Source organism: Cavia porcellus, unplaced genomic scaffold, assembly GCF_034190915.1.
Source record: "Cavia porcellus strain 051 isolate PalLab524CR breed Dunkin Hartley unplaced genomic scaffold, mCavPor4.1 scaffold_19, whole genome shotgun sequence".
Lineage (NCBI taxonomy): Eukaryota > Metazoa > Chordata > Mammalia > Rodentia > Caviidae > Cavia > Cavia porcellus.
The window spans coordinates 2,882,801-2,893,870 of NW_026947502.1; the positions used below are offsets into that span (position 1 = coordinate 2,882,801).

At 52.8% G+C, this 11,070-nt stretch overlaps 1 long non-coding RNA gene across 1 annotated transcript; it reads left to right on the plus strand.

Moving 5' to 3' along the window:
• The first annotated feature begins 3,942 nt into the window (after positions 1-3,942).
• Positions 3,943-10,426, plus strand: LOC134471569 (uncharacterized). Its single transcript, XR_010041017.1, has 2 exons — positions 3,943-4,076; positions 8,846-10,426. It is a non-coding gene; the product is annotated as an uncharacterized LOC134471569 (long non-coding RNA).
• The last annotated feature ends 644 nt before the right edge of the window (positions 10,427-11,070 follow it).

Consider the following 11,070-nt stretch of genomic DNA (forward strand, 5'->3'; position numbering starts at 1 on the left):
TGCCATCAGCTATGTAGCTGTCCGCAACGGGTCCAGACGTCCCCTAGGACATTCCAGGAAGACCTTTGGCATCAAGTCAAAAGAGAGGACCCAGGAGGCCTGGGCCATTTTCTCCAGGCTTTTCCGGTTGCTGTAGATGCTCAGGGAAACAGAGCCCACCTGCCTATAGATATAAAGGCGATAAAGCATCTTAAGGAGGCCAGCACCATGTACGGTGTTAACGGGGCGTATACCCTGTCCCTAGTAGAAGCCCTGGCAGGAAATGCCATGACACCTGCTGATTGGGCCAGTTTGTGCAAGGCAGTGCTCAGCCCAGGCCAATATCTTGATTGGAAAGCTTGGAATGTTGAACTTGCCACAGAACAGGCCCAAGCTAATGCCCAGAACAATCAGGCTGCCTGGAACGTGGATATGTTATTAGGACAAGGGCAGTATCTCAATAACCAGCTGATATTTCCACAAGAGGTGTATGCACAGATAAATAGAATAGCCATACAAGCATGGAAATGGGTCTCGGCTAGGGGAGAAGTCTCAGGCCACTTGACAAAAATTTTGCAGGGCCCGAGCGAGCCTTTTTCAGATTTTGTGGCCCGCATGATGGAGGCGGCGGGGAGAATTTTTGGAGACGCAGAGACAGCCATGCTGCTCATTAAGCAGCTCACAGCTGCTCTGGGTCAGCACCAGGTGTAGTTTGTTAACTTGGCAGGAGTCGGGGCTTGCCATTGTTGACGGCCCCTACCACGAGACAAAACAAAAGCCACATCCAAACTTATTCAAGAGCAATTAAAGTTAGGCCATATCAAACCCTCAAGTCTATTCTGTTTAAACAAAAGGAGGGTATTGCCCAGGGCATGACACCTAGGGCCAGACTAAATCTTGCCCTCTTCACTTACAATTTTGTAAACACCAACCCACAAGGATCCACGCCAGCACAGCTACATGCCAACCCTGTCGCACCCAAACATGGTTGGGTACGCTGGAAAGACCTCCTGCATGGGGTGTGGAGAGGCCCCAGCCCAGTACTTAGTTGGGCGAGAGGGGCGGTCTGTATCTTCCCGCAGGAAGAAGGCAGCGAACCTGTCTGGGTCCCGGAACGCCTGATACGTCCCTGCAAACCACCAGACCCCGACCCAGAGGAAATGTCAACCACAGAACAGGGGAACCAACAGGAGCCTCACAAGCCAGACCTAGCAAGTACACCCACAACTCCCATTAACTATGGCACCTTGGCCAACTCCCCTGGTTAGTAGCCTCCTTTTCCCCTCCTTCTTGCATCTCGTATGGCCCTTGCAGCCAATGACTTTTCTAAATTGCTCCACCACAACCTGTTATATGTTATAATGTTGGGATAACAGTACACTTTCAGCTGTTGTTATGCAGGTACTCCAGTTCACACCGGTTCCAGTTATGGCAGACTCAGACGAGTTTCCTGTGATCCAGCTCGGGCCAACTCTCCAATTGGCTTTCATAAAGGAATGGGCAGGAACAGGGGCTCTGGCTACCATGACCACACTTGCCGCATTCGGCAGTCTACTTCTGCTCTGTCGGATTCGCAGTCAAAGGAATAGGGACAAAGTATCAAACAAGCATTGCTGATCATGGAATCTGGTCAAAGCCCGGCAGCATGGCTCGCCATGCTGTGACGCAGGTGTGGATCAAAGCATCACAGGGGGTGTCGTCCTTGGCCAGGAGACACCCCGGTCCCCATGTCGGCGAGCATGCGGGTTGGGATCATAAAACAATACTCCCGCCCCCTCCAAAAAAGCACCAACCAGTAGTGAGGCATTGTCATGACTGCAGCTTGACACCTCACGAGGGGCACGGACCTCTGAAGACCCTGCGTCAGTTATAAAGAAAGGGGGAGATGTTGGGCGCAGGCGCTCAACATACCATACCCCAGCAGGGACTAAGGACCACGCCAGCTTCCGCAATGCGCTATGTCCCTCTTTAAATTAGCCAACCCGTGCGCACCCCGCGCTCTACTCCATACTCTGTGGCAACTCCTGATTGGCCACAGCTGGATATAGTAGCCAGAGCCTACATCCTATTCCCGCCCTGCTTCCTTGTGGCAGCCTGTGATTGGTCACGGCCAAATATATAAACCAGAGCCCGCGTAAATAAACTAGCAGTTAACTGTCGTCCACAAAAGCGTCTCCTGTCTCCTGTTTCATTGGGGAGCTGCGCCGGTCACTTACCTGACCTCTGTGAGGTCTGTATTGCCTTCAGTTCCCCAAACTGAAGTCCTTTTCTCTCTTCTCTTCCTTTCCTTCAGGAAGGGCCAGGCTTGACCTCTATCAACTCCTGAAGCCAAAGTCACTTGCTAGTTTCTCTCGCTCTCCAATTAAAATGTGTTCCTACGAATTCTTGCTGGTTGCAAGTTTTAAGGTCTCTGCACTAGCTGGTTGCATTGGGAGTAGCCCAAGAGTGTAGGTAATGCAGCCAACCATCATGAAGACAGCAGTGCCAGGCCTTTTCCCAAGGAAGAATGCTAGTCCAGAGGCTCTCGGGTGCTGGACTGGACAGAAGGAAGTGAGCAGAAGACTTTGGTAATCCTCCTGTCTCAGCCTCAAGGGCTGGGACTGCAGGTGTGCCCCACCATGCCCACCTCTTGCCTCCATTATTTTAAATCTCTGGGTCAGGTCTCTGCTCGGCTCCACAGAGCATGCTCATCAGTCCGAGTGTCAGCATGGCTAGATGAGTTTTCAGGCTCTCAGCTGTCAGTTGTTATAGCAGCCACCTCCAGATGCCCTGGGTGGATGCCTCCTAGGATCCAGAATGGTCCTAAATCTGCAGTGGATTCAGATTCCAGGGAAAGCAGCCTCACGGACCACTCCCAAGGTGGGGTCAGCTCCTGAGTTGGGGGATTCACCCGGGATGGAACCGCGCCCCCCCCCATTCACCCCCTGGAAGAACAATCATCTTATGGGCACTCAATTGAGAACCAAGCTGAGATAGAATTAAAAAAAAAAAAAAGAAAGCAGACAGGGAGGATCCAAATCTTATAACTGTATTTTTAGCCTGGGCAATTTAGTGACTTGGTGAGACCGTTTCAAAATATAAAAATTAAAAAGGGCAGGGCTATAGCTCAGCAAGGCTGCCCTGGATTCCCTCTCCAGTCTTGGGGGGTAGAGTGTGAACGTTTTGGCCCAGACAGTACACTGCAGCAGGTAAAGCCTCAGGCAGAATAAAGGAGCCCCATCTTCCCCACCCCTAGGAATTTGTCCCTGGCGCCAAAGGACTCCCAATGAGATACCTGTGCATCCCTAATGCCCCCTCAGGCTCCAACACAAACCTAAGCTACATGTATGCCTTCATTCCACGCGACCCATGGCGAGATCACAGACCCAGGGGAGATGCCAGACCCCAGGGAGTCAGGGGGACTCTCCCCGCATTCTCAAAATAAAGGTCATTTGTATGTCATACTTCTTTTCAGCTGCTGCCCCACAATTCTATCAGGCTGGACCTGTGGGGGGAATAAAAAGAGACCGCACCTCTGGGACGCAAAGTGACCCTGGGTACCCCTCCCCGCACGCCAGCGCCTTACTGCCTAGGCTTGCTTATGCTTCTTAGGCTTGTGTTTTATTTTTGTCTTTAATTTTCTTTTCATCATACCCAGATCCCATGAAGAGACGGTAAGGCCACAAGGCGGCTTAGCTGGTCAGGAAAGCCGAGCCACAGAGACGCAGGGGCAGCCCTGGCTGCAGGAGCTGGCGACCTGGGGACCGACTGCGGCTCCTTCCTGAGCGCCTTCTCAGACAGAGCACAAGGAAACCCACCCACAAGGAGAATCCGGCTTTCAAGGAATGTTGGGGAGGCCCCCGCCCCAGCCGGCAGGTGGGCCAGCCTGCCGAGGCACTCCCCGCCCGTCGCCACCCGGGGCAACCTCCCGCGCGGCGCAGGCCGAGCGCCCCTCTCGGGGCCGGAGATCAGCAGCGCCCCCGGCCCGCAGGAGGAGCCGCCCTGGGCGCCCCACTCCCGGCGCAGAGCGGAGTGGGCGGTGCAGACGAGGAGAGCCGAGGTCAGCAGCACGATTTCCCGTCCTCCTCTTCTCGGATCCGCGGAGGAGGTCGGGGCAGGTACGGAGGCCGGAGCCGCCCTGCAGCCCGCGCTGCTGATGGAGGGTCTGGAGCGGCGTGGGGGGGAGCTGCGGCGGGGGGCGGGGCCTGAGCGTGATTGGGGCGGGGCCTGAGCGTGATGGGGGCGGGGGTTGCGCACGGCAGAGGGGAGGGGCTTGCGTGAGGCTGAGGGGCGGGGCCTGCGCACGGCCGGGGGGCGGCGCTTGAGCGCCTCCAGCGAGCTGTGCGGCCACCAGGTGTCGCCCTTCTCCCTGCTTTCTCTGCCTCCGCTGTTTCCCGCCTTCCTCTCCTTCCCTTCCTTACTACTTCTTGCCTGGAGTTCTTGCTTCTGGGTCAGTCATACTCGTTTTAAATTTTGTGTCTCCTGCTTTTAAAGCTCCTTTTAAACGTTTCCCGTATCCTGCCCTCTCGCAGTCTGTCCTAGCTTATGTTCCCCTCTGCTCTCCCTGTTCTGTTCTGTTTGCTCTTCCTTGGCTTGCTTCTCCCCTTGTCTTGGTGCTGCTTCTCCACCTTTCAGACCCACAGTACCGAGTCCCTCCTCCCGGTCCCGCATCCCGCCCCACCGAGACCCGCTGACCCTCAGCGCTTAGCCTTCGTGCAGCTGTGAGGACCTACAGCCTGACCCCTCTGGTTTCTTCCCACTGACTCGTGCCTTCCACCCACCCCTCCATCCCTTCCCTTTGTCCCGGTCACAGACTGACTGCTAGTGGTGGTGTCCTACAGACCAGCGGCCGCGAACCTGGGGCACGCGTGCCACAGCAGGCACGCAGGCGCCTCTCTGTTGGCATCGCCCCAGCAGCTGCGCTCTGGGTGACTGAACGCTCAGGAGCAGCGCCGGAGTGGCAGGCCATCAGGAGTGACAGGCTGGCAGAGCACATTTCCGTCCGTCCGTGGGAGCCTCAGGCGGGGGAAGGCTGCACCTCGGAACTGGGATAACAACAACGCAAAGTGGGGACACGCTTGGGTGAGGGGTCGCCGTATTCATGTGCACCAGGCAGCCCTGGATGGACTGCAGACCGGCTCCCTGCGGGAGGAGTTGTGAGACTGACCAAAGACGAAACCCATGGTGAGGAGCAGAGACCTGAAAGGACACAGCTGAAGGCATAAGAATGGAATGAAAGACGAATTTCAGTCTGGACTGTAGCACATTACACCTATGCCATGCAATGAACAGGGAATTGAAATGTTTTTCTAAAAACAAACAAACAAACAAACAAACAAAAAACCATCCGAGAAATTTTCAGTGATGAACACAATACTCTTTGGTTGTCATGACGAGGTCACAGTTCCTGTCCCCATAACATTAAGGAAAGGCTGAGGTGCCTCCTTGGAAGCTGGCTTCCCCGCTGTGCTGAGGTTTTTTTAAGAAAGCTCTTGGTCAAAGGGTTCTTGGCCCAGACCGGACACTGTAGCCAGAAAACACCTCAGCCAGGATCAAAAAGCTCCTGTCTCCCCCCAACTCCCGCCCCTCGAGATTTACCTGTAACTCTACATCCCCCACCCTTCGGAATCTGCCCCTGGCTCAAAGCCTGTGGCAATGAAATACCTGTGCATCTCTAATGGCCTTAGGGCACTGCCTTCAGCTTAGGCTACTCACAGTCCCCCACACCACGTGTCTGCGAGAGAGATCCCCTGATTCCAGCAGCCAGCACGCCAGTGCTCTCTCCTCATGTTCCCGGAACAAAGGCCTCTTTTGTTTTGTACTCCTCAACTTTCAGAAATACTTTCATCTTTTGGAAATAATCCTATCACTCAGCATGTTTGTAAACTTGCTAGACACGCGGTGCGTCACTTTGGTTCCCAGTCAGATCTGGAAAGAAGCAGGTCTACAAAGAGGCAGGCATTATTTCACAGTTCTGTCCATGAAAGGCAGACGGTCAGTGTTCTCCGGGGACGAATTTCTGCCTCTTTGGGTGCAGAAGGAAGCTAAGGCAGCCCACGATGACAACTCGTGCTAACTCTTGCCGAGTTTGGCACTGGGAAGTCGGTGACTTCAGGGCCACCTGGACGCCTACGCATGGAACATCCTGAGCAAGGCTGGTGCTTGGCCCAGAAGTCCTCGGTGCCTCGCTAATAGATGCCAGCCCCTTTCCACCGCCCATCTGTGGTCGGAAAGAGGTGTGGGTGGCGTGAAGGACACATGAGTCTGATGGTGCCACCAACGTAAAATGTGATCTTTGTGTAGAGTCGTGAACACCACGACCATTTTGAGGTTGTAAAAGCAGCTAAGTGGCTTAAAATCTAAAATGCCAGAATGAAATGGAGCAGACTAGAAATTGTGTCAAAGAACAGAAAACACAGTTTTATAGCACTGTGCCTCGAGCGTCTCTGCCCCTGGGCGTACGCCTACCTCCAGACCCTCAGAATGATTCAGGAGCTGGCTTTATGTGGGCGGCTCCACCCCAGTTTGGTGATGGTGGGAACAGAAGTGAGGTGGGGAGGCCAGACGGAGCAGAGGGTGACAGGTTACACGGGAGTCAGGGAATCAGGCCTGACTCAGCAAGAGGACCCTCATCCTCCAGGTGTGTCTTCAGTACGTCCCCGTGAAGTCACCTTGCCCTGGAGAAGTCCCTGTGCCAAGAGGGAGCCGGCTGTCTGCTGTGAAAGTGCCACACAGCTTTCCAAGCAGCTGCTACTCCTGTCTGACAGTGACTGTACCACAGAAGCAGCAGGCAGGCCTGCTGGGCAGGTCCACCCCGCCTGAGCACAGGTCACCGGTGGGCCACGCTGCACGGAGGGGCCCTGTGACCCAGGGTGTCACCTGCTCTGCCGTCATGCAGAGGAGACAGGGGGAGAGAGACAGAGGCCCTGAGCCCGGAGCTCACTGTCCCCTGCTGTCACCAGTGCTGCACTTGGGAGATGCTGAGGAGCCTTGGCCAGAGGTCCCTGCCGCAGCCAGACCAAAAACCCCGGGGCCAGTGCAGCAGAGACACTGTGCTGAGAAGCAGGGTGTGAGCACAGAGCTCCCGGAGCCTCACTTGCCAGCAGGTCCCTGGGCCCGGTCCCTCTACCTCAGTGAGCAGTGGTGGCGGGACCGGCTTCTGTCCCCTGCCTGTGGCTGACTGTGTATGGCGGAGGGGTGGAAATCACCCCAAGCACAGGCCTCCCCTGATGGCTCAGTCCTGTTTAGGTGTGAGAGTGCTGGTCCCTTGCTGGACTGGGCCCTGCCCCTCATCTGCCAGGAAGGAGGCTGACTTTCTGCCCTGTGCTGCTTCACTGAAATCAGAAGGGACATTTCAAATAGTGTATTTTAAAATCTTGCATTAACTTCCATTTGATTAGGCCAAAATCAAGGGGAGACTCTTCTGTTGGATTTTATTTTGTGCTAGCACAAATGTATTTTTTTTCTTTTTATCAGTGCCAGGGATCAAACTCAGGACGGCCTGCTTGCAAGGCAGGCGTTTATGCCTCTGAGCTAACTCCCCAGCCCACAAATGTATTTTTAAAACTTTAACCACTTAGCCATCAGCTATATAAACGTTAGCCTGGGTATAAGATGAAACCTTATGTGATTAGTCAAATCTCCACCCAGAGCCATCTGTTTCCTGAAGATAACTGTTTTATTTAGAAGTTGTTAAAGAAAGAAGTTGTTTTAGTCTTTCAGTCTAAGATGTGAAGGAAAACGCGTTTATGCTTTGAGCTTTCTTCAGCCTGGAGCAACTTATTTTACACATACTTGTCCACCGTCCCTTTTTGCACTTAACGTACTCTCCAGATGACACCACACGGTGCTCCCTGCGCACGGCTGGGGTTGTGGGGCATCTCTTCAGGGGTGAGCCCCGGTAAGGGCCACCTGAGCTGCTTACAGTCTCGTCCCAGCTCACAGCGCTGCACTGACTACCTTTCGGCTCATGCCCTCTCCTGAGAACTCTACTTTCACTGTATAGCGATCGCAAGTGGGATTACTGGGTCAAATACACGTGTAACCTTCGGGGTGCACGGCCCTCCTTGCCAGCCTTCCTGGCTGCAGGCCGCTGCCCCTCCTGCAGGGAAGGTGCCCTTGACCTCAGCTCACCGCCTCCCTAAGGACACCGTGGAGTTACAAGGCCTCGGGATCCTCTGGTCACCCTGAAGGAGAAATCTGTCTGCTGTAAGCGATGTCTGCCCAGGGGATGACCACAGTCCTTTCTGCCCTCTGGGGGCTCCCACCTCCGGCTCCCCGCTCCCTCCTGGCTGTCCAGGCTCTGCACAGCCCTCCTCTCCCCCTCACCCCTCCCATAGCGGACTCCACACTGTAATCTGTGGCACAGATCCCACCCCCTGTGTAGGTTACAGTCCCTACCTGACAAAGCTGGACCAGGTAACTAAAATTGCAAACTGCCATTTTTGAATCACTGGTGTTGATTTGAGCTGAGTTTTTGTTTTGCTTTGTTTGGTTTTTGGTCTCTGACACAGGGTCTCACTGTGCAGTTCAGGCTGGCCTTAAACTCACTTTGTAGCCCAGGCTGGCCTGCAACTTGCTCCCACCCTCCTGCCTCGGCCTCCGGAGTGCTGGGATGAGAGGCAAGGGCCAGCATACATGGCTTTCAGCTCATTTTTCTGCCATAACACCATCTCCAGGACTCACAGCTTACAAAATGCCAGCTTCTCTCAGCCGCCATAGACAAATCAAAGCTTGCTGCTTCTCCTGGTTGTGCTCGCTTTCTTACTCATGCTGTCTACAAAAAGTCTGCTGTCCTGTTTGCCACCACCTTCCTCCCAGAAACAGCTGCTGCCCAGACACCAGCTGCAGACACAAAACAGCAAAAGCTCGCCTCCTTCTCTTGCAGGAAAACTCTCACCAAACCAAACCCGAAGGAAGACCCTTTGCACCAAGGAGAGAAGAGGGCGCCATGTAAGCTTTACACCAGCAGACTGTTGGATCTTCACAGCAGCTACGGGATAATTCCTCAAAGGCAACAGGGCTGAGTTAGGGAGAGTCAGTTTACATGCAATTTAGAAGTGGGAGGTTTAAAACAAGTGACAAAGCGTCACATAGCTGCTTAGGTACATTGAGGCCTATATTGGCAGGCAGGCTGGTCTGGAAACAAAGGAATTGTTCATCATGTTACAGAGTCACTGGGGCACGGGGGAGCAGCCCTTACAGAGTGAGCACAGGGAAGTCATTACCATGACATGGAGCATTCCGGGGAGGGCCCTTGGGTTAGTCCAGGGCGCCTTAAGGTACACAAATTACTGTGACTCAGCGCTCATCAGAGGTGCGCAGCTGGGCTTGGACACCGTCAAGGTCAGTTGAATTCAGCAGAAACAGGAGGACACAGAAAAGCGGTCAGAGATTTCTAATTGATCATGAAATATCTATAAGTTTGATGTCTTATAAATGTGTTTCTACATGATAATTGTGGCCGAACACATCCTCTTCTAATTTTGCAAAGGAAGGAGTGACTGGCTGGTGACCGCAGAACACAGGCAGCAGTCTGTGTACAATCCAGAGCAGGAGAAGCTCAGTGGGGTGCACAGGGCCCCAGAGGGGAGAGTGGATTCCCCAGGACAGGGAGCAGTGCAATTTAGGTCCTGACACTGTGGAATGTGCTGAGCAGCCTTTTCCCTGAGACAGCCTGCAGCTTGTCAGTGTGAGTGGACAGGAAGAGGGGCAGCATGTGGAGCAGCACCCCAGTGGGCACCCCGTTGTACTGCAAATGGACATCGTGTGAACTTCTCCGATCTTATTCTCGGGGAATGCGTGATGGGGTTGCGGGAGATGGATTTTCTCAGAACAAGAACAAGAACAGTTATTGGGCAGCCTCGGAGGGAGATGATCTGACTTATCGGAAAGTAAGTCTCCACACGGGGGTCCATGTGCTTTGGGGCGTGGGATCTGGGAAGAATTTTCCATGAGTTTCACACCAGCAGTGAAAGAAGTGGTGGGATTTTCACAGCGTATTCCTGGGTGCTGGGTCCCAGTCCTCTCCCCCGATGGCCAGATGAGCCTTTTACAGGCTGGGACTTTAGGGGTGCGATTTGCATCATTGTTTGCGGCAATGCGCACTCTGTGGAGGCTTTGAAGGAAGCACTCATTGTGCTCAGAAATGAAAACCACCCAAATGAGGCCTCTGTGTTTACAAACGCCTGTGTAACTCCACTGGGGCTGCCAAATAGCCCACAGTACTGGGTTCTGTCACTTTTCTGTTGGCAGCAGCTTTGAATGTGAGAAACCATTTTCTAGAAATTCACCCATAAATTAGATTTTGCAGTTTTTCAGATAGGGAAGAAATGGTTTCTTTATTCTACTTTTTTTCTAAAATTATATTGTAAGGAGAACAAAACCAAACAAAATAAAACAAAAGAAAGCCAATCAAAGCAGTGAAAGTGATAGAATACTTCCAAACAGGATAATAGGGAATGAACAATAGCTACCATAATCCCTTATTTTTGCCTTCAAATTTGCTGCCCATACCATCAGACATACTAAAATCTAGTAAAATAGAACACCATAAACCCAATCAAAACAGAACATTGAAGAAAACAAAACAATAAAATGAAACAAAACAGTGAGAATATTGAATATTGATTTCAAGAACAAGACAAAAAGAAATCCCCCATGGTTGCTATATTGCATATTGTTATCCTCTAAATAGACCCTGACTACTGGCTTTAGGCCTGCAGAGTCAGTAAGAATACGAGAATTAAGTTGCTTTTGCACCTCAGTTGCTCTCAGCTCGGCCTGTGTTCCTCCAAGTCAGCCAGGAGCTTTTCGGTGGAGGCCGAGGGCGGCTCTCCCTGTTCCCCAGCCTGCGCATCCTCTGGCTCACGGGGAGCAGGGATTGGGGTCTTGTTTCTCTTCCTGGGCACTGCATGGCTGCTGCTGCTGCTGCTGGTTCCTTGTTTCTAATTTAATTTCATTTCTTATATGAAAGTTTAGGCACTTTTATCTAAGGAAATTTTGTAGCTTTCCTTATTTTTAATGAACTTTTAATATTATCTTCCTTTCTCTTATTCCCTAATTTCTCATGCTCAGTCACAAAGTATGCCACGTTAGCAACCCAGCAGCGCC